General features: G+C 34.0%; 1 protein-coding gene across 2 annotated transcripts in view; it reads left to right on the top strand.

Annotated features, from left to right (window-relative positions):
* LOC143205870 (putative ATP-dependent RNA helicase DDX43) overlaps positions 1-25,179 on the top strand; it is a 42,102-nt gene that overhangs the window by 8,284 nt on the left and 8,639 nt on the right. The window contains exons 2-4 of one of the 2 annotated variants that reach the window (XM_076418904.1): positions 20,785-20,972; positions 21,217-21,360; positions 21,897-22,059. The gene's annotated coding sequence lies outside the window, so the exon portion shown is untranslated. Of the gene's footprint in view, positions 1-20,715; positions 20,973-21,216; positions 21,361-21,896; positions 22,060-25,179 lie in introns of those variants that run through there. The other variant, XM_076418903.1, reaches the window with a different exon arrangement.

Here is a 25,179-nt window from a genome sequence, read left to right as displayed (position 1 = left end):
GTAAACTATTTAGTAGTCATTCTATCAGCGTACATTTTAACGAAATGCTCATGTATATTATGAACAATTTCACACATATCTGTGCACATATATCTTTTACATTTTTCAATAAGATTTCCTGTAGTTCTAGTGTATTAATTATACATTCACCTTTAGTTGTTTCCACTCTCATCACCCTGTCTTGGAAATTGTCAGTATTGAATCATAGTCCGATTTTCAGAAAGTTTCAAGTGAATAACTAAGCTGTTAATTTTCTGATGATTCCGTCATGTGTGAATTTCATTTTCAATGCGTCTGATCGAGTTTATACAAACCGAAAGGTTAATAAGCCATTCCTGTTTTCAGCAGGAAGAACTATAACATATTGAATAACTATAACATATTGAATAACTATAGAATATCTGCAAAGAATTATTAATAAATGCTATGTCTAATAAAATATAATCAATTCCTATGCCAACATTTAACCTTTTCCTTCAATTTTTGTTCTCTTAACGCTATTTTTATTATCTAACCATGAGTGAACATTGGGTCTATTGTTCCCATCCCGAAATATTGAAATATAGTTCCCATTCCGAAATATTGGAATAATAAGTCTTCCCCTTGATTTTATTAAATACTTTTAAAAGTTGTAGTCTTTTCAAACCGACGTTAGAATATCCATTACCATTTAATACACCATTTAAATCCTAGATTAGCTCTAAGATCTGCATATCTCTAAGCTTTCTATGGATACTTTTCAGATTTAGAGTTCCCTCTGAAATAATTGTATTAAATTGTGTTTTTACTGAAAGCACTACTCACTGCTTTTATATATTTCATATTTTTAATCTCTAATATACAGAAAAACTTGAACGATGGTCCCTTTTCGGTGAATTCAAGATTATATTTTTTATTTTTTGCGATTTTTCGGTCACCTTGCCCATATTAATGTTCAGTGCATCTGCAACACGCTAAAATATTTTTAATAAAAACCGCAGCAACTTAATATTTAACACTAAAAATGCTTAACACTCTAACGAATGCTTCTAGCAAGATGGGACCTGCAATATCTCGTTCCTGTCCAAGTAGTTACTTGTCAGTTGATTGCCATTGTCAGTTGAATCAGTTGATTAGAGGCTTAATCTCTATTGTCTGGCCCTTCGGCATTTTCAATCAGAGTCATAATAATTAGCTAATTAAAATGCATCAAAACAAGTCAAAAAAAGCCAAACAACATTTGGCGATTTATAATCTATTGTTAGTTCGGTTCCAACCTTCGTATAGTGAAGACGTATTTTCAATACGCTCCAAGCTCTAGAAAGATACATTTCTTTTTAAAAAATACAGTATTATGGTTATTTAATTCAGTGTTAAAAACGCATAACAGATGCGGCTATCCGTCTCTCAGCAGACCTAAAATGTGGTGAATACGTGTTTACGTGACCAGATAAAAAGACTGCATCTCACTTTTATTAGTGTTTTAAAGTTATTTCTCCTTATTTTACAACAGTCCTTTTGAAATTCATTTATAGTATTTTGGTCAAAAACTAGTGCTAAAAATAACGTAAGTGAAAAATGAAGTGCGTGAAATAAACAATGTATTTATTTTATTTTTTATCCTTTGGAAGTAAATAAAATAAAATATTAAAAATCTAAAAATGGCAAACCACAGCAATTCAACCATATCACCTGCACAATCCGATATAAGATTAGAACAATCAGCAATAACGCAAACTCCACCATCAGAATGGACTACAGTCATTAACAAAAAGCGATTGAGAAGTCCAGAAGAAGAAATTACGAGGAAACAAACAAGAATCAGTGACTATTGGTTACAGAAACTGATAGAGACAAAAAACAGCTTTAGCAACTTGTCGGAAGAATTTGAAGAGAATATACAGCCAAGCCCTGAAAAAGTTGTTCCAAAACTACCACCAATAACAGTCTATAACAGTTAGGAGTAATAAAACACATCCATGAACTATTGAAAACCATTACTACGAACTACATAATTAAAACAGTGAGCTATGAAACAATTAAAATCCAATTGTTCGAAGCGGATCACTTTAAAGTTCTTGTAAAAGAATTAGATGCAAGAAACACCCAATACCATACATTCAGTGCAAAATCCGAGAGAACATTTAAATTCGTGTTAAAAGGATTACATCACGGGATGACACTTTAACACCATCAAGGTAGCACTAGCTGAAAAAGGCCACGAGGTCGTAAATATTCACAATATACGACATCGCACGGCAAAAAGCCTCTGCCTATGTTCTATATACATATAAAACCTAATGGAAATAATAAGGCGGTGTATGAAATCACCAAATTGGAAAATAATATCATTAAATGATATATTAAACCACCACATATAAAAAGAATTATACCACAATGCACAAGGTGTCAAGCGCACGGGCACACAAAGACTTACTGTCGCAAATCATATAGATGCGTAAAATCTGCAGGACAATATAAAACAGGAGATTGTACTCGTAAAGTTCGCGATGAAAAAGTGAAATGTGCTAACTGTAACGGAAATCATCTAGCGAACTACAAGGGTTGCGCAGTTCACAAGCAACTACAACAGAAATTCTATCCTGCCTTAAGGGAAAAAAGGCATCAACAGCAACAAAAACAATCCACACCTGCCACTCTACCCACCAGACCAAGTGAAACAGACATAACTTATGCCCAAATGGTTGAAAATGGTTCATCACAAAATCGAGTGACGACATCTCAACCTACTGAAACTAGCAACATCTCTAGATTAGAAAACATGATGGCCAAACTAATGGATCAAATGAGTACGATGGTTGGTCTACTCACAACCGTCGTCAGTAAACTTGCCTAATGTCTGAAATCAATAGCTACAAAATCGCCGTCTGGAATGCCAATGGGCTCCAACAACAAGCCAGGGAACTAAAAATGTTCGTAACTGAACAAAATATTGACGTTATGATGGTTTCCGAAACACACTTTACGGACAAACATTATTTCAAAATTCCTAAATATAAACTTTATCATACAAATCACCCTGATGATAAAGCACATGGAGGTACAGCCATAATAATTGGAGATGATATAAAGCATTTCGAAAAAGAAAAATTACGCAAAGACTACCTGCAATCCACCAGTTTAACCATAGAGGAAGTCCATGAACCATTAACAATTTCTGCGATTTATTGCCCACCCAAAGATAACAACAAGGCAGAACAATTTCAAGAATTCTTCAGTACGCTAGGTAATAGATTTATAGCAGGAGGAGATTATAATGCAAACCATTTAACGTGGGGTTCAAGAATAATAACCTCAAAAGGTAGAGAACTGCTCAAAGCCATAAGGATAGATAACTTACAACATATCTCTACTGGTGAACCAACATGAAAAGTGACCTCTTCAATTTACCTTTTAGTTGTTTCTTGAGGTTGTAACTTGAGCTACTCTATTTCCCCTCTCTTGAAAACCTAACATAAATAGGGGTAATGGCTTCTTGTGGACTAAAATTTCTCCTATGTCATTTTTGGTCTTTTCCTTTTTTAAAATCATTGTCGCATTTAAACATCTAAGCCCATTTTGGTTAAAATCTGCGATAATTTTTTCACTTTTAGATGTTGATTGTTTGTCTTCATAATAGTGCCATTGCAGTTTCAGCAACTCTAGACAAGCTATTATTTTCGTGAATGTTGTACGAACATTCCACGTTCAATTTTATTAGCCCATTGTTTAGTACCATTGCTTTGAACACTATATAGTTGGACCTCAGTGTTTCGTAAAGCAAGTCAAAATCGGTAACATTACTTTGGATAATTGGGGGTCGCCTGGGCATTCTAATTTCTTTATTTTGTTCATTGATTTGTTTTATTTTTAATTGCTGTGGTGAAGATCCTGGGGAATTATTTGCTTTCTTCTTATTTTTAACCATTATCCAGCCTACTTCTTTCTGCAATTCTTCAACTGCTCCATAACATAAAAAGTAAAACAAAGAAACATATTAATAAACTATTTTTAAAATTATTATTTTAGTTACATCATACAGTAGTCGTTATCGACGGATCTATTGAAGGCAAGTGTAGTTCAATTTATTCATTTATGATCATTTTGCTGTTGGTTGCACAAAACCTATTTTTTTACTGTGAAATATGATAAACTAGCGACCCGCCCCGGCTTCGCACGGGTGCAATGCTGATACTAAATTAAATACACTACAGAAAAAATATGAACGTTGTATATAAAAACATAGCGGCCCGCTCCGACTTTGCACGGGCATAAAATATATATGCCTATGTTACTCAATGAAAACATGATTAAAATCGATCCAGTATTTTTGGTTCATTCATTACTGCGCTTAGCCTGCACGCATTAAATTTGGAGTAAAACAATTCCTCTTCCCCTATACTTACTATGAAGATTTCCTGCTATCTTTGGAATGTCTAAATTCATACAATTTTTATTACATTACACATTTTTAAACGAAAATTTTAAATTTGTAATATCTCCGAAAATATTTGTTTAATTTACATGCTGTAAGAAACCATATTGATCTATATTAATTGCACACTATATTTAAGGTACTTAATTCGATAAGGATTAATGCCGTATTGCTTAAAATAGCTTCGTAAATAAGCCATTTTCTCACGTAAAAAATAAACAATAAAAATGGTTAATGTGGGTTATCCCTAAAAGATAAACATATACCATCGCGGACTTTTTTGTAGACCTTTTTATGGTGTACAATACTGTAGTACATTAATTTGATCTAACTCGTAGGGTTAGGCAGCGTTTTTGCTAATTGCTAAATAAGCCTAAAAAAATAGGTTAATTTACGACATCACGTTAGAAACCTCTAAAATTAGCAATGTTGCCTTAGTATATTATGCATGCATTATACATATAACCTTCCTCTTGAATCACTCTATCTATTGAAAAAAACCGCATCAAAATCCGTTGCGTAGTTTTAAAGATTTAAGCGCACATAGGGATATAGGGACAGAAAAGGCGACTTTGTTTTATACTATGTAGTGATAATCCAAATAAAATAAAGCGCCCTAAAAGTTTAAATGTTAGAAAGCGGAAAAATGAAGAAAAGGAGACTCAAACATTTAATACAAATCCTACTACTATGCAAGACTATATTTTATTTTATATTGCGATATTTTAAATTATACAAAATCTAATTAACAAAAAATTTATTTAGTATGTTTGCCAATAAACATACTAAATAATTTGTTATTGCTGTATTGTTATTGTATTGTTGTTGGGTTAACGGATTGCAGACTTAAGATAAATGGCAAAATTTCAATATGCAGCTGCATACTATTTTCCCTATATATAAATGATATGTTAAATATACTTTAACATATCGGTAATGTAGCAGTCGATCTGACGTTATTTTGCCCTGGAATGACAGATCTTAAGTGGTGTTTTTATAGAAATATTCCCAATTGTCCAAAAAGAATAATTATTTGAATTGTTTTTCTTTTATTATAATATTTCTTAAAATAAAATAATTCAAACTACCTTGGTAATTTTTTCTTGAGCTTAAAAATTGAAATTAATAAAGTCTTATTAACGTCCCTTATTAGGAAAAGTTGTATTTTTGAATGTACTTTCCCAAAATTAAGGATTAATTTGAGGATGTTAAAAGACAGATATCACCACCGCATATAAAATTTTAATTAATTGATACTGAAGATACTAGTTTTAATATGTCTATGTTGTCAGACATTTCATTGAAATCTACATAAACGGTAAAATTAAACTAATGATATTTTTATTCATACCTTAATTTTAATTATTGGTTGTCTTTAAGACATGCAAGATAAATAATTTATCATTGTCAATTACAATTAAATAATGTATTGGTGACTTTTTATTAACAGTGTAATAACAGTGACAATTTATTTTAATATTCAAATATTTATTAAAGACTAGCTGACCCGACAGACATCGTCCTGTCAAAAAGATTTGTAATGTGGCAGTTTTTGTGCCTATGTATTTTAAAAAATTCTCCTGAACAGAACCATCACCCTGGTGATAGGGCGTTGTGAATAAAAAATAACTAAATAAAACATATATAAGGATTTAAAAGTAAGTAATCGCTTTATTGTTAATCATGTGAATCATAATTATTATTATTATTATCATTGTAGTGCTTTGTGGTATACGATGTTTTTTGTTTGATTACCTGGCGCATAGATAAACAAATCTGATGGTTTTCCAACACGGGAACAGGCAACATACAATTGACCATGTGAGAAACATGGGTTTTCTAGATTAGTACTACAAAAACTTAATGATTGCCCCTGGGACTTGTTTATAGTCATAGCAAAAGCAAGCCGCACTGGAAACTGTAGTCGTTTAAACTCAAATGGCACATCAGTCGGAATCATTGGGATGCGCGGTATGAGAACATCTTCTCCTTTATACTTTCCTTTGAGTATAGTTGCTTCTATCACATTGTTTAGTATTTTTTTATCGCTAACCGTGTACCGTTGCAAAGACGCGGTTGGTTGATATTTCGCAACATTATAACCACCGATCCAACCTTTAATTGAAGATTGTGAGGTGGCAATCCTGGCAAATCCAGCGAGTTTAAAAATTCCGGTGGATAGTTGACTACATCATCTTGATTAGTAACCGAATCAACTGATTTATATATCCTCAATTCGCCTGTAATTTGTTCTTGAATTTTGAAATTTAATTCATTTACATCTATGTTTTTTGCAGCCAGTACAGCTCGTTCGCTCAACCAATCATGGTTTCTGTAATTTTGAGAAACATCTGGAAACACCTTCTGAATAAGTTCATCTTTTGATCGAGTTAACTGACAAAAACTTTGAGGAAAGTTAATGCAGCCAGTCAACATGTCTATAGGAAATTTGCCATTACCAATGTCAATAAGTTGTTTAGAGAATATGTTTCCAGATTGGTCATTTTGCAACTCGACACGCATATTCTTGCTTAAATGAAGTACTTTGACATGTTTCCACAAATTGGAGGACTTTAGACATGCATTGAGTTCATCAGCTGGCGTTGATCGTGGATTAAAATCCTCCTCCTGCTAATAAAATCATTGCACCACCAAATCGGTTATTATTGCTACGTAGATCTTTTAAGGTTCTGTCTAAAGCCTCCAAAGATTTTTTATGTGCCATCGTGCATTCCTCCCAAACAATCAATTTACATTGCTGCAAAACCTTTGCCATTGCAGAGTTCTTCGAAACGTTGCAGCTTGGAGTTTCATTGCTTTGCATATTTAATGGCAATTTTAGTGCTGAATGGGCTGTTCGACCACCTTCAAGCAAAGTTGCTGCGATTCCCGACGAAGCGAGCGCAAGTGCAATTTTATTTTGTGAGCGAATTGTTGCTAATATTAATGAAATCAAAAAAGTTTTTCCTGTACCACCAGGTGCATCTAAGAAGTAAATCCCTCCAGTTTCATCATTTGTTACTTTCATAAGAGTTTCAAATACATACTTCTGTTGTTCATTTAACAGTGGAAGATTTGTTTGAATTAATTCTTTCAAAGCGTTGAGATCATACAGTCTTTCTCGATGCAACTCTTGGTTAAAAGCGTCATGCATTGGACGATTGGGCGCGGTCAGGCCTAATTGAATTAATAGTTTGTTTGACATTATTAAGCACATGTCCTCAATTGAAATCAATGCTTCGTTGTAAATTTCTTCACTGATTTGTATATTTGGATTTCCCATTCTATTCCGTATTTGATACAAAATATCATCACACATATAATCTTTGTACTTGATCCACAAATCAATTGGGTTTGATGGGAAGCATGTAGATATGATTATAGAAAACAATGTTCGTATTTGATGAGCGTGTGATGATACTACAGCATCATTGAGAGTTTGATCCCAATGAGCGTCATTTTCAAGCAATTGCAAACGTTGACAGGCTTCTCTGTAGGATCCACACAATTCACCATCAACAGTTCGTAACTGTTGGAATGATGTTGGGCCACGTACATTGACTAATAGCAGTCGTAAATAAAAACATTCATCATTGCTTGGATGTACTGTATAAATCCGGCCAATCGCATCGGTGGAATATACATCTGTATATCCTGGAACTGGTTTTCCTTGTTTCCGTCGTATAAATCTCCTTGAGGATTGATTCGAGGTATAATATTTTGGCATTTCAGAATATAGCAATGTTTGTGCGAAATCATCGTTTTGGCATGTCTCAATAAAACTTGTTAATGTTGTATATGGTGGCTGAGCAGCTCTTTGTACTGCGTTCTGTGCTGTAAAATACACTCTTTGTCCATTTTCTAAATGCACAGCTAAGTGAACAACAGAAGGGTGTCTCTCATGAATAGGAAAAGAAAATATTCGCCAAACTGCTTCATTACTACTGACGTAGCGGCCCATTTGGTATTGGGTAACTTCATCATTAGAATTCTCTGCACCAATTCCAATCACAGCCATATCACTCCCTTTGGTTACATATTTGCAAATGTATTTAATCGATTTCACTGAATGGCAAGATTCAACGTTGATGTGTGCTTTGAATGTCTTTGATAAAATGGGTGAATATGGAACAATCCAACGATTATCTATTTCAATATCTTGTTGATTTAATTTGACAATTGTTGATTTTCCATTGTCTACTGTCGATCTGCGACGATACAATGGATAACCGTCATTACCAATAATTGTTTCCGATATTAATGTCCGTGGATATCGTTTTAAACATTTACCATCCATCATACATGGTGAATTTTGATTAAGAGTTCCACAGGGACCATGTATCATGTTTTTGATAACTACCTCATGCAATCCAGGATCTACTTGTACATTAGGGATTTCAGCTGATATCACTGCATCAACTTCATTTGGCCTTATCTTTTCAACCAACCAAATCAAAATGTGTGCATGTGGCAATCCTCGTTTCTGCCACTCCACAGAATACATCCAGCAGCGTGTCTCACCAAATACATTATGTTTTACGATGAAATTCATTAAAGATTTCAACTTTTGACTAAAGACATTGGCTGTAATATCATGACGATCAATGGGTGATTGCCCAGGGAATAACTCCTGCTTAATTTCTATCCATTGCGGATTGCATGTAAATGTGATGAACAAATCTGCTATACCATAATGATGAACATACGACATGGCATCTTGAGCATATTCGTGCATATGCCGAGGGCTTCCGATGTATGTTGCTGGAAGAATAGTCATCCGACCGACATTCTGTGCATTTCCATCAGTATTAATCGCATCTCGAAGGTGAATATACTCTTCAGATCGGAGTTTGGTTTGATTCAACCTGATGAATGTTAATCTCTCCGTTTCAATTTTAACATACATGTCATCAACATATTTGTGATATAATCGCCGACATTTCAATATGTGATTGTCTTCATTTTCCCGAATCATTAGGCGGTATGAATAATAGTTCATTGAACTGACTTTTTTGTTGGTTTCAGAACCTGTAAATAGATTTTGTTTTAATAACATTCAAATATAAAATTAAAATACATAATATAGTGACTGAGATATTATCGCCATAGCTAAACTAATATTTTAGTTACCTGTAATGGGATTTATCATTTTTATTGAGAAATCGTAGCCATCTTCATCTTGCCAAAATATAATGGGATATTGCAGTGCATCATATGAGCGGTGTGTTTCCTTTATACGTTGTAATTGATCATTCCGACGATGTAAAACAATATCACGGGATTCCAAGTTTTCTCCAACTACAACGATAGCAACTTCATCAATAGTTGGTGCATTAAAACGTCTTGTATGTTGACCTGCAGGTGTTTTATCAGCTCTGATTACAATTTTGTGATGATCGGATGGCATCAGATCCAGGGCAGTTTTAAACAATATAATCAATTGATGTGTTGATGAAATAAAGTTTGTAATTGTTCTACAATAGACCTCTTTACTAAATTGTTATGTGCACAACGCAGATAAATTTGCAGGAATTTGTTGTCGCTATCTGACACTGGTAACAGTGAACCTGTTCTGTGATATATTTGCCCTTGTATCTGTAAATAAAAAAAATATTATGGTGTGGTATAAATTAATGGATTGTCATTGATCAAACTTAAATAATATTTGATCTTAAAAAGTATATATTTAGTTTTAACTAATATCTATCAAATATAAAATATAATAAAAGTGTCACTGAAACTGAATCACCATATAATATGATGACTAAGTGATATATTTCGTAATGATTAAGGAATTGAAGATTAGTAACACATCTTAACTTTGGTGACAGAAAATTTTGTTCGTTAAAATAATTATGAGTAACTGCTGTAATACATACCTTGAAAGTTGGCATAAAATTTTCCGAACTACATTTGTTGCCCCAAATGAAGTCATTTGAAAGCAATTGTTATATTGTTGGATATGTGTCAAAAAGTGTATAGAATCTGTTCCTATTCCTGAAACCAATGGTATCAATTTCACTTTACCATTTGCGCAACACAATCCATTGGCTTCGTTTTTGTATTTTAATGCCTTACAGTGTGAGCAAACCAAGTTCATAGAACCAATAACAACACATTGGTAGTTACTGTCAATTGTCAAGTGTCACTAGTCAATTGACACATCGTAACTGAAAGCAGCTCGATTCAAACTTGCGCGATTATTAGTTGAATGTCGCGCTCGCGCTTCACGCGTTTGTGATATCCGAATTCTTTCACGTTCATTTCCGTCGTCACGTTCTTGTGCAGTACGATTAGATCGGTAATTAGCTTGGTTTATAGCATTTTTGGTTCTTCTACCTAAATTGCTTGGTCTTATAGGAGGCATATCAAATATAAATTATTTTTTCACTAATCACGAACTAAACAAACACTAACTAACTAAACACTCTGCACAAAACACGATATACGAATTTGTTTCGTGTATCAGTTGACAAAAGCAAACTCAGTAGATTAGGTAACAGACAACTTTTTTTTTTAAATTTGATATGACTTAAAGTCAAGTCCTTTTAAGCCGTACGAATTGTTTTATTTATTTAAAATTTGGATATTAAAAATAATAAAACACTGTTGGTAAGGCGATTTTTGTTTGACTGATGTAATAACGTGGAAACTGATGCATTTTATCTCGCGTGCCGAAACTAATACAAAAGAAACGCGAGTTTCGGAACGCGACATTAAACTCCTCCAACTATGTATTCTGTGCTCCAAAGCACACACGCACATTGTTTTGATAGATATGATCTTTGACTTTAGGAACACACCTACATTGCTTAGACAACAGTGAGTGCTTGTAATTTAATATGAACTTTATACCATAGCAATAAAGCTCAAATTGACTACGCTTTAGTTACAAATCATTTGTATGGGAAAAAGAAAAGGGCTATTTTTAGGGGTTTTCCAGCAATAATTCTAATTTTTCTCGTAAAAACCATCCTTGAACTTCAACGAACATTTTAAAAAAAGATTTGGCCAAATTGGTCCAGGCGTTGTTGAGTTATGCGCTTACCAACACATTTTGCGATTCATTTTTATATTATAGATTTCCATGGTTCTTGAGCGAGACACATTGAACATCAAAGGTTAAGTAAAGTATTTCAGTTGATTTCTATTTTAAATTCAATTCTGTCATTTAAAAATAATAATTCAGCTCTTCGAAGTAAAAGGCCACAATGCCACGACTTTATCATTAAAAATATTGGGCGATAATTTCTTGCTTTTATTGTTTTGTATTAAATTATTAGGTTTGAAGGTTATGCGATATTATTTCAACAATAGTAACAATAATTTCTATTATGGAGCTTCCGTAGAAATTGTTTATGAGAGTAATGTTAATTCAATTCTATAATTTAAAACTCCCCAAACAGGTTAGCAAATAATATCAGGTCAGGACTTTATTGCCAACTACATTATTAGGTAATATTGTAATTTATAGATTGTATGAGATTATCTTCAATTTTTATTCTATTTCAGTCAATTTGTTTTGAATTTAACTAATAATAACAATTTCCATATAATTGGCTTATAAAAGTAACAAAACATTTCTTGTACTTTTTATTTTTGGTAAAGTAGTAACATCTTAGTTATGTAGAGTTGTTTTTAAACCCAGGACGTAAAATAAAACTATATTTTATAAAACAATATAAAATAATCAAACATCTTAAATATATAAAAACAGAGATCAATATAAATGATATAACAACTAATTACTCAATAAATGGCAATATAAATAATGAAAATAAGCGTGCGAGATCTCGATGTTTGATGTGATCGGGTGATAAGTGTGCAAACATAATTCAATAACAAGGGTGAAGTTAAAATATAATTGACATATTACCATGATAGATTCTTCTATTGTTAGGTAATTAAAATGTAACGGTACTTGCAGTCTAAATACTGGCGGTTATAGTAGTATCAATAATAATGGTACGGATAAATGAATATTTCGACACACTGGTAATGGATGGTATTGATAATCTCAAGTAAAGACAATGACAATGGTAGGCAATAAAATGAGTAACTAGGACGATTGAACCATTATAAAACTGCCAACGGTAACTGATAGTAATGATAAACTATGCTAGCATGTACTTCGTACTGTGTGCACATGTCATACTACATGTGCACACGGTACTAAGGGCGACGTACCAGCTTGTACCCCAACTATAAAGGACGCGCAGTGAGATCAAAGGAGACAGACGCACAATATCCTGCCATTAGCGTTACTAGTAGTTGCCAGGCTAAAGCTAAGATATTTAATATATAATCTAATCAAAGTTTATTTATATATGCGCCATCAATATGTTTAATGTATTGCCTGTCGCATTTTGTACATTCGTTTTAGTATCAGACTTTTCATTTTATTTTAGTTAAAAAGAGACACAATTCTGTCTGATATGAAACCGAAATAGCCTGTCAAAATCGTCCGGTTGTCAAACGTACTCAAAATTATTCAAAATATTATAATTACGGGTTGTAAACCAGCAAACCTTGTTTTAAGGTATTTCAAATCGCGGCAGCTTTTACTGATAATATTTTTTAGTGTTGCAGCTGCATTATTAGTACGGGCACGGTCACTAAACTATCTCAAAAAATTAAAAACAATATAACCTTAAATTCATCAAAAAGAAATCTTTTTTATGAGAAACAGGTGACGAATCAGCTTGATGTTAGCTATATCAGAGACCAAAACAGAGAGTAGTTTTTTCAATCGAAACATAATTTAATACAATTATCTCAGAGAATATTGTTTGTCTGGAAAGTATCCATAAAAAGCCAGAAGGTATACAGCTATTTGAGGCATGTAGAATATCCCTTCATACACTGTTGGGAATATAGGATTTAAGTGGTATAAATATAACACACGAAGTATATATATAACCACATAACTTCATAATTCATTAATATATTATAATAATTACTAAATATTGTAAAATAAATACCTTGACATATTTGGATTAAAATATTTTAATAGAATATTTTTTCTGGTATGCTTACTGTTTTTCTCAATTAAATATTATAGGAGTAACAGGTGTTCTGGACTTCCGTAACGGTTACCCACGTTAAATTTTGAGGATAAAATTATTAAAAGACAATTCTTAAATCAAGTAAAACGTCAAAGAACTAACGGAAAATTTATTTATTTACCTTATATTTAGCACGGCGGTAGAGAAGATACTTGGCGTGTCATTATACTTTTATATATATATATATATATATATATATTACAAGGTAAAGAAGAAATACAATATAGTAAAGGAGAAATACAAGGTAAGGCTATACCTTGAACCCTTTTTAAGGTAAGCTTTAGGGAAATATCTTTGCAAAATATCTGTTTCAAGTAGTGACAAGAAATACTTTTACAACTTATCTAATTCTAATTTCTCATAATACATAAAGTATAAAGAAATACATAAAGTATAAATTTATATTTTCCCGCAACTGAGAGAGTTAATAAAAGGCCTAGGGTTAATAGAACACAATACAAACAATACATTTGTAAAAATCTGGTTCTAAATAAATATAACTAAAAGTAACTATCTTATAAAAATATTTATAATTTGTATGTATTTATTATTAGATAACGTCACTGTAAAAATGATGTACTAGCGTAAATTTAATTATGCAAATTAAAATATAACACTTACAACTACTGTTAGTTGAACTTTGCAGCAGATACATAATTTAAACAATATTTGGATCTCTACCACGTGTGACTTTGACGTAAACTTTGAAGAAAAGGTAGATAAATTGCTTTCTGTAAAATATATATCATTTTTTTACTGCTGATTATCAATAAAATTATTTAGTTGTTTACCTTAATAGTCTTTTCTTTCAGGTAATTATTTGGCATATATTGGAAACTATTATATCTTGGGTTTCTCGATTAGGTCCACGTTGTAATACATATCTACACAAAAACATGTCATTACCTTGCATGTATTTAACATTCCAACACAAACAACAATTAAACGAACGCGAGCGAAGTTGTCCGGCAACTAAACTAATGGTGACATTAGTTCAGATCTATAAAATTAGAGGTCTTAAGATTCGTCCACACATATGTGTGTAGTTCCATATGGCAATTATAGTGCCATATGGGGAACCATAGTGCCATATGGCAATTATGAAATCGTTAAAAATCAATATATTAGCCCTCTGGTATTATTTGGGAATATATGAAGTGTGGGCTCAAAGGATTGTCATAGAGTCCAATTGGAAGTGGTGAGACACCAGTAATAAATCAAACAAAGCGGCAAATATAAGACAGATCTAGAAAAACAGAAATAGAGATTTAACTTTATAGGAAATTTTGGCGAAATGTTTCGCGACGTCCAACATGTAGATTTCGCTACTTTTATCATATTACTTGTTTTGATCGCTATGCTAGGAGCCGCGACGGGATCTGATTGGTTCCCTTCATTCTATGGTTTATTTATTTTGTACACCATTTTCAATGTGTCTTATATAGAGGACAGTGTAGTCAGCTGTTATAACGTCTACAGATTACATTACTATTTTACTTTATTAGTATATACAAGTTGCTAGTGGAAATGCATTCTCGTTCTAGGAAGTGTTGCGTTCCCCGATGCACAGATAGTGATGAAATGCATCATCGTTCTCCGTTAAAAAAGTACCCGGCGATCTTTAAAATATGGATAGAAAACACTAAAAATCCGAAACAGGTTGGGTTAAACATGAATCAAATTTATGATTGTTACCGCGTGTGTCATAGACATTTTTATGATGCATTTAAACTTTCCTTTAAGTACTTATAAACATTTTAGTGATGGTGAAAATAATACCACGAGTCCAGAATATGTACAAATGGAGGTAAATCAAAATCAAAATTATATATATAGTAAACTGAGCGAGTCAGTGACATTTCTGTTCATAATTGTTACCATTAATTAACATTAATTACATGAACTGTCTTACTACATTTGTAGTGCCTATTTCCATCGTTCGAAGCCTACAACCAAGGTGTTCGAAGCAAGTGCTATCGACATTTGAACAAACTCCAGAAGGTAATGGTAAAAATGTTAAAAGTAATGGTCCCTTTCTGCTCATTCTTGTCGTTAATTACTTTACTCTTACTTAACCTCAGTTCTATATGTTTCTATAAGTCCAAATAAAGTTTTACTTTGTATCGTAGTGTATATCTGAGATTTTTTAGCAAAACATTTGATAAAAAAAATTAATTGTTATTATTGTTTGCATACTATAATAAATCAGTAGACCCTGAAATTGAAACTAATTTTATAGAGGCACGACAATATCTCGTACCCCAGACTGCAACAAAATTGTTTTATTATAATATCAGTAGGTCTTGGAGGTATCCCTTTTATTTTATTCAGCGATTTTGCCACGTTAATAATATAACAAAACGTTTGTCAAATGTTAAAAAAAAATTAAATCCCTTTAATCATACATTCCTTAATGATATTTAAGATAAAATACTAAAAGCAATAAGAAGGTGCGTTATACACTTTTGAGTAAAACAGGTGACCAGAATATTAAGAGGGAAAGACTCAAAGTTTGCTTTCAGTACAAGAAAATAAAAAGACAGACCTCTGATAGATCGTATTAAATTTTTTTCTAGTAATGGTAATTTCTAGTATTGTAGTGCTCCTATTTCCATCGTTCCAGGCCCACAACCAGGGTGTTCGAAGCAAGTATCCTCGACATTTGAACAAACTCCAAAAGATAATGGTAAAGTTTGTATTCATTAAGCCCCCTTTCTGTTCATTCTTACCATTAATTGCTTGACTCTATAACTTCAATCCAGATGTTCCTATAAGAGCAAAGAAAGTTTTATGTTGTACGGTAGTGTACATCTCAGGTTAGTTAGTAAAACTTTTGAAAAAAGAAATTAAGTGTGACATACAATTATGAATAAATCAGTAGACCCACAAATTGAATCTGATTCTATAGAGGCAAGACAATATCTCGTGTTCCAGACTCCAAGAAAATTGTTTTATTATACTGTCAGTAGGTCCTTGAGCTATATCTTATTTTATTCAGCGATTTTGCCACGTCGATAATATAACAAAATTTTTGTCCAACGTTTAAAAAAAAGTAAATTTAAAACCCTTCAATTTTACATTCCACAATGATCTTTGGGATAAAATATTAAAAGTACTAAAAAGGTGTGCTATATACTTTTAAGTAAAACTGTTTGAAATAAACAGTTCACCGGAATATTAAGAGAGAAAGACTCTTAGAGAAAAGTTTGCTTTCAGTATAAGAAAACAAAAAGTCAAAACTCTCAGAGATCCTATTAAATTGATGGCACTAAACAAATTTGAAAAAGAAAAAAGAAAGAAGAGATAATTTTGGTTTGCAATGCACCAAACTTATTTGCTTACGGTTAATATATTTACATTTAATTGAATTTTATTTAATAAATTTACTTCAGGAAAAAATATTTTTTATTTAAATTTCATTGGTCAATTAACCATGACGTCAAGGCTGTCACGTGCTAAACATTATTAATGAGCCAATCAAATGTCTTCACAGTAAAATATTTTTCTTACAGGTGCCTATAATGGAGATTTAAATTGAGATTTAATTTAAATTACTTGAATGGTCCTTTATGGCGTCGTCCGGATGTTGGGCGCAGTAAAACTTTGCGCCAGAGTCCCCTATTGAGTTGCATCTCTATTACTCTATGGCATATTCGAAAACCAAACGAAGAATTTAAATGAAAACTGACCTTTTATAAGCTTCTTTACTACATCAATATGTCTTTCTTAACAATAAAGAATATCTGTTGTTTTTAATTTCCTTTGAAAAATACGACTGTCAAATACAAAATAGTTAAAATATTGAGCAAACAGTTAACATTTACGAGTATAATAGATAAAAATTATGTAACTGTAATAACATTTACCTATGAAAATACGATAAACACTTACCAAGTATTTATTGAAGTCATATATTAGGGTCATGTTGGCCGATGATAATCTCTCTCAAAAACCAGGAAGAACTTTCCTGGGTGTAAATGTAAAGCAATGGATAAATACTATAAATACTTATTCCAATAATAGCTTCTTCATTCTATATATCTGTGTTCTGAAATATACACACATACATTTCCTTACTGCTAATAAATAAAGTTATTTAATCTCTTACCTTAATAGATATTTCGTTTAGGATATTATTGTTGAAATATAAATGCATCCACAATGTATCACTATTTCCATTTGGATTGTTATAATGGAGACATCACTGGGCAGCATTATGGAGTACAAAGCAGGTTTAGTAACTAAGCTCTTTCCACCTACATTAGATTATAGTGATTATTGGCTTATTAATATATTTTATCAGTTTCTTTAAAGTTAAATCCACTGTAGAATAAAGATGTTATTCAAAAACATTTGTGCAAAGAGCTCTTTGAAAATTTCTACCAAAGAATGTCCCGCCCTCGTGGCTCCAAAGCCATGGAAATCATTCCTGTAACCTATCTGCTAATATTTTCCAATGATTGAAACTATAGATTTTTTTGAAACTGCCGATTTAACTGGGTCATTCAAATATGTAAAGCAGATAGTTTGTTCTCATCGTCTGAACATGCCCTTTACAATGAAAACACTTACATAGTATGCTATGGCTGCATATCTATTGATCCCTTGATTCTCTAGCCCTTCAATGAAATCTTGTTTTAAATTATATTGCAAGTTGGGTGCTAAGCTCAACTTGTCAAAGATAAGTACACAATATTTATCCTCATCAGTCATCTTTTGTATTGCCCTTTTGATTAACAAAAACATTTGCTCATTTAACCCCGCTCGAACGATGATGCATTTCCTCACTATCTCTGCATCCCGGCGCACGACTTGTATATACTAAATATATACAATAAAATAATAATTTAGTCTATAAACGTTATAGAAAGCTGACGGGGGCACATTGAAAATGTCGCACAAAATAAAAACAAACCTTGGAACGAAGTGAATCGGTCAGATTCCATCTCGGCTCTTCGCATTGCGATTAAAACAAGTAATATATTAAAAGTAGGGAAATTGAATTGTCTCTGTAGGGCGTACCCATGACACTCGACCAGGATGTGTCTGATGCTCAGCGGGGATCTGCAATTATTACAAATGGGTGTCGTCCCATTTTTTTTCCTCCTTTAAGAAGAAACTTGTAAGTCAATTTGCAGATATTCAAAGTCGGGAGAATATACTTGCGTCTAATAAGGTCCTGGTAAAATTATTTTTTTATTTCGCAGAATTTATTACTTGCCATCAAATACCAGTTTAATTGATCCAGTTTTTATAGGGTGTGGTATAATGCGAATTCAGGTCTCTGCTTCAATGAAGAAAACCCTCCGAGAGCGATCCTTCCCTCCTCCCCGCTAGATGATCGGCTCATTCATTACCCTCAGTTCCCATGTGATGTGGAACCCACATGTAAATGATGTTCTTGCCACTATTATAAGTGATGGTGTTTAGCTCGCGGATGTACATTATCAGTGAATGATGTTACTGTACTGATCCCAAACTTTCTAGAGAGCTCATGGAGTCAATGACAATTACCACCGAGATCACTTCTAGGCTGTTATGAATGTATTTCAGGGCTTTATTGATGGCCAGCAATTCGGCAGTAAAAATTCTTGCCGAAGAGAGCAATTTAAAATGCTCTTATTTTAATGCCGAAATATATGCAGCTCCCATATATTGGTTACTGTTAGATACCTCTGTGTAGACCAAGAGGTGATTAAGATATTTTTCAGAAAGGATTTGTTTGAAGAGGGAGCGCGAACTAAAAGAACTGAGACCATCTTTGGTAAGAAGCCTCACAGAGAGATCAACGGTTATAGGTGCATTTTTCCAGAAGGGTGTTTTATTTACAGGCCTATAAGCTGAAGGCATCTCTAATGAAAGACGGTTAGAAATTCTCTGAAAGTTATGACAAGACCCTTTGTATATTCTGCCCAAAATAGTGATATTGCAGTTGGTAGAGAAAAACCCATTCAAGCCCATATTGAGACAATTTTGGCTTGAATCTCAAAGAGCCTACATACTTTAGTAACAGGAGCTCCCGTCGAGAATTCAAGGACGAAATCTCCGCTTCGCAAAGTAAACTATCTATCGGGCTGGTACTCCTAAAGACTCCTAGCACAATCCTAGTGCTGTGTTTTGGATTTAATTAAATATTTTTATAAATGAGGGCGCTGCAGAAATGAAACACTGGCAGCCATAATCAAGCTTACTCAACGTCAGCGCTCTATATATGTTCAAGAGGGCACCCCACTGAAAGTTAGCAAGGGATCTAACTAGGCTAATGTCAGCCAGGCATGTGTTCTTTATATATTTAATGTTTGGGAGCCAGCTGAGCCGTGAGTCAAATATAATTCCTAGAAATTTATGTTCAGGTATATTATTAATTTAATGCTATTACCATCAATATTTAAAACAGTTATTCGAGGGCAATTCCTAATCCTAGTAGTGTACGCTGTTAGACTTATCGAGAAAGATCTTTAGATCGTTTGTTTCCGCCCAAGAAGGAAGAGTATGAAAAGCATTTTGGAAGAAAATGCCGGCTCATCTGGTGGTCCTGATGAGTATAATAGATAACAATATCATCTGCAAAGAAACGTACACCGTACAGCCCAGGTTTTTGATGGTGGGAAACGTTCTTTTTTATTATTATTGCACTTCCTCTTGCGGTGTTAGCTGGATATATGGTATGATAAAATGTATATCTTCTAAATTTTATAAAGGATTCTTTTATTAATGTTTTTCTGATATTAAGCAAATATCTATTTTTTGCCTATCTAGGGTAGCGTGATGTTGCTGCATTCCAAACTGCTATTCATATATATTTATTTGTCATTTCGGGTTTTTGGGACCACAGGTCTAATACTTTTCAATTCTACTTTTCAGTCCTTTCGGAAAAATATTGGATAATTTTTTCCTGTCTGTCCAGCTTTCCTATTAGTTCAAGTAGCAATTGGTCGGTGGTTACTTCATCTTCCTTTGTATCTCTTTGGTTAGTTTGACTGATACTTTGGGCATAAGTCATTTCACCATTTACTTTGTTATATTTCGTCGGTTCTTTCTCCTCACTCATTGCTTCTTGAGGTTTAACTTGAGCTAGTTTATTTCTCCTCTCTTATAGTGTTTTAGCAATTACACATCTTCTATAACTTGCCGGATGCGCTTCATTCCAGTTTGCACATTTCGGCTATTATATCATTTAATTAATTTCATTATATATTGTTTTCGTTTCTCATTTTGAAGAACTGACGTACGCGCATGGGAGGTTATGTCTTCGTTTTGTTTATACGTTTTGTTTATTTTATTTTATTATTGTTGTGTTTTTAGGTTTTCTTATGGATTAGACAGATCTTGTGTGATTTGGCGACCTATGACTTGTTTGTTTTACCCCCTCGTACCACTTGGAGGTTTTGTCGGACACCATCTGTGTCACTAGGAAATTTGCTTGTGCTTGACGATTGAATACCACCAGACTAGGATTGTACTTTTGTATGAATATTTGGTATTATTTCAGGGTGAGTTTAGATATTATCTTTATCCGCCTTTTCTTATTCGGAATTGATTAATTAGATGACCCTTGTGTTTTGATTTCGTAAGGCATGAAGTCCACTGAGATTACCACTCCGTGGGATGGTGAAGTGACGCCATAAATATATTTTGATGTTGTTTAACTACCTTTATTTTATTTTATTTTGTTGCTAGTTATTTTCCCACCGAGATATCAGCAGTGTATTTGTTTTTTGTATTTTTCTTCTTCAGATTCTTTGGCAGAATTGGTGGAATTGACCATGATTTATTTGGAGATAATATATCCGAAGCTATCCGTGGCAGCATGCAGCCCTTCTGTACTCGATGATTAAAGGCCATCAGATTAGGGTTTTACTTTTGCTTGAGAACTTTCGGGTATGTTGAATATTATATTTGTTTTCATTAGACTTATCTGTTCGAAATTGGTTAGTTAGATGACTTATGTGTTTTGATTTGCAAGGTATGAGGTCTATTGAGATTACAACCCCGTGGGTCGGTGCAGTAACTTCGTGAATGTGTTTCATATTGTTCAACTACTTTTATTGCCAATCATCCTCCCATAGGGATATCAACAGTTTATTTATGAGTTGATGGAATTGATTGTGTTCTAGTGGTGCAAAGCATTTTGGGACTATTGATACTATGAATTTGCTAGTTTTCTGCAATATAAGATTATTATTATTTGTCTTGTTTTATGAGGTGTGTCTCTGTCCTTTGAATGATTGTTTTAGATGATTGTGCTTTATGCAGAGGTTGTGCGGAGGTTATTTTGTGAGGATAGATATGAGATGATATGAATTTATGCCATCTCATTTGGTGAATTAGAAAATTTATATTTCTTTATGGATTTTGATATTATTTGTCTATTTGAGCAGTCCTTAACCCCATTTACTTATTGTCTTTATTTTTAGGTAGATTGGGCTACACAACAAGACTCCTATGTTGTTTATGTGATGAAGATGCGGACCTGTAGTGCTATTGCTCAAACTAAAGCAAACCATCAGCCCCTCTCGATCTTCTCCATGCCATTTTACATGATTGAAGCATATTCTCCCATGCTCGTCGTTCCGGATCGTCAGCTTATTTTAATTGTTTAATGGTTCCTATAATTTGGCTTTTTTTCTTGCTTATGACTATTATATTAATTACTTAATGATGCTCGAATTATAGTAACCATTGTTTTGAATTAAACTATGTAATAGTTGCATGCAGTAACGCTAACATCTAATAATAGTATGCCTAATACTAATCATTTTGAATGTGTATTTGTGGGATTGTGGAATTATCTGTGTCTATCTCTGTCTTTCTCAAGGGGCATATGTTATCATTACTGGTCTTTTTATTTGTATTATTGCGAGGGGGTTATTTTGAAGGATATAGTATGTTGAAAATATATGTATAGAGAGTTATCTTGACAGGGCTATTATTTGTATTGTGCTTTATTGGTTTAATTAATCATAATAATAATAATAATAATAATGAGGGTTTATATTACTGATTTCTTCTTTTTGTTCTTATTATTATCAGCTGTCAGTTCCGGGATTGCTGGACTTCAGCGATATTTTCTTCTTCATTAATAACTTTGTTTGCCCAATCATTCAATATTTCAATTTTCTTCTTGTTTGTTTTGTTGAGTGCATTTCTCATTTCCATCTGATCATTGGGAATTTTATAAAGATCTCTGGCGCTCAACCTTTCGGCGTTTGTGCATTCATTCATGATGACTATCCTGGCTGCATCCGCATACTGCTTCCATGATTTTCAGTCTGAATCTCTTGATGTATGCTTCCATGTATCCATGGTTTGTTATCAGTTGTACTGCTGGTCCAACCCAGTCCGTCTTTGTCTGCTTGATTCTTCTCACTGGCAGCCTTGGCTAGTTTGTCGACCTTTGTTGATACCGTTGTAGTAAGCCTTTTTTTCCCATGATATTTCCGTTTTGATACCCTTGGCTGCTCGCTCTCGCAGTACCTTTTGTACTTCGGATACCGGTCTGATCTTTGTTTCGTCGTTCTCCAGCTGCCAGATAGTCGCTCTGCTATCTGTTTTGATGACGGCATTCATATCGCCATGTTCTTCTAGTATTCTTACGGTTCCTTGTATGGCTAGAAATTCAGCTAGCCTGCTGTTAATTCCATTTTCTAGCCTGATGCATGTCTCTTCCTCCGTGCCGTCGCTCCTGCTAATGAATATACCCGCTCCTGCTTTTTCCTAGCATCCGTCCATACCTTCGCTATGTGTCTTCCTATCTCGTTCTGCTCGGTCTCCAACGAATTCGATCTCCACGGTTTTTCCCATGGCCAATACATGTATTTTTGCTCCAGCCTCGGCGGGCCTGGTGGCCATGCTCTTGCTTCGGCTTCTATTGGTAGAGGAACTACTCCTGCGATTACTTGTAGCGCGCTTGTCGGTGCTGTTTTATACGCGCCGTTGATTAATATTAGGGCGTATCTTTCATCGCGTTTAGCTTCCTCAGAGTGTGTACTTTATTTACGTACCGTCCCCATGTCTCGAACCCATACAGTATGGCTGGCTTCACGACTCTGTCGTATACATTTTTCATTGTGTCCCTTGCCATATTTCCGTACTTCCTGCGTTTAGGTCCCGCCATTTTGGCGGCGACGGTTTCGACCTTTTCTTTGATCGCATTCAGATGGTTAATGTATACCTTTGTCTTATACAATATTACTCCCAGGTACCTCATCTGGTCTTTAGGAGTTATGATTTCTTCGTTTAATTTAATTATCTTCGGAAATCTTGTCCTCCTGGGTACTACTGGGATTTCTCTCCTGCGGTCATTTCTTCTTTTTTTCAATTCTTCCATCGTAAAGAGGATCTCCTTCTTTGCATATATCATAGCTTCCGTTTTTTCTATATTGTATTGTGCTCTTGATTCTTCTGTCCATTCTAAGCATTTGCGCCAGCATTTGTTCCATTCTTCTTTAATTTCAGTAGTTGTTCAATGGCTGATTGCGATGATTTGTTCGTCGGCGAACCCTTGTGCTCTCACATGTATCTGTTGTGTGTCAATATCAACTATCTTATCGAACCAGGAGTTGATATTAATCAACCATAGAGTCGGGCCTATGCTCGATCTTTGTGGGCACATCTTCTCTATTCCGAACTCGATTTTGTTGCTGATTACCGATCTTTCAGCTCCGTACTGCATTAGATGGTGTATATTATTCTTCTCACAAATCGCCTGCAATCTCCTATTCAATATTTTGTCATATACTTTCCCCAGGGTCGGCCGTAGGCTGATTGGCCTTTGTCCTCCGGACTTCTTCCTTAACCAGCAAAGTTTTTGTTGTTTTCCATACTTTGGGGAAGTATCCCGCGTTGTAGCAAATTCTGTAGAGTGTCAATAATTCTTGTTTCTTATATCCCAGGTTCTTTTCACTACTTCGGAATATTGTCCTTGCCGCTCACCTTGTTTTTTAAGTTCATTATGACCCAGTCTAGTTCAGCTTCTTGTATTTCTTCGTCGCCTTCTTCTTGTTTGCTCCATTCTCCATTGATGACCCTTGTCATGATCCTTACAAGTTGTTCTTTTTCTTCCTCCTTTTGTTTTGGATGATATTTTTCTACCTTTTGTTTCTCCAGGTTATACATATTGCCCAGTTCGGCATCTTCCAGTTTTTCAACTATTTTCCCCCTGCCGACTCCTAGAGTCTTTATTATTTTCCAGACTCTATGCCGTGGTTCAATGTCGAATGTGTTTTCTGTTATTTCTTCTACATGCTTCTTCTTCTTTTCTTTGACAAGCTTCTTGAATGCTCGCTTCATTACTCCATATTCCCTCACAATTTCGGTCTTGGCCCCGTCTTCTAGTCTGATCGAATCGGCTTTTCGTCTAAGTTTCAATTTCTTCTGTTGGCATTCTCCATCCCACCATTGATTGTCTTCTTTTATTATGATGGTGGTTGTTTTTAACAGTTTAGTGGCTTTCTTGAAAGCTGCTTGCATTTGCTCCGCTTGTTTTTCAATTTCGTCTGTTTGCATCGTCGCCCTTATTTCTGTGCTCGCGACTAGCAAGCCGTCGGTGACTCTTTGCCAGTTGGTCCCGTGATAATCAAACTTTTTCTTCGATGTCTTGTTTCTCTGGGGTTTACCCTCTATTTCGAAGCGGATGTATTTGTGGTCGCTTAGTGTCTCTCCAGTTTCTTCTACCTGCCAGTTGATCACGTTCACTTC

The sequence above is a fragment of the Rhynchophorus ferrugineus genome, unplaced genomic scaffold (genome assembly GCF_030347505.1).
Source record: "Rhynchophorus ferrugineus isolate W39M unplaced genomic scaffold, kcgeb_rfMv2 rfM30, whole genome shotgun sequence".
Classification (NCBI taxonomy): domain Eukaryota; kingdom Metazoa; phylum Arthropoda; class Insecta; order Coleoptera; family Curculionidae; genus Rhynchophorus; species Rhynchophorus ferrugineus.
The sequence above is the reverse complement of the archived record's forward strand: the minus strand, read 5'-3'. Positions and strand labels throughout refer to the sequence as shown.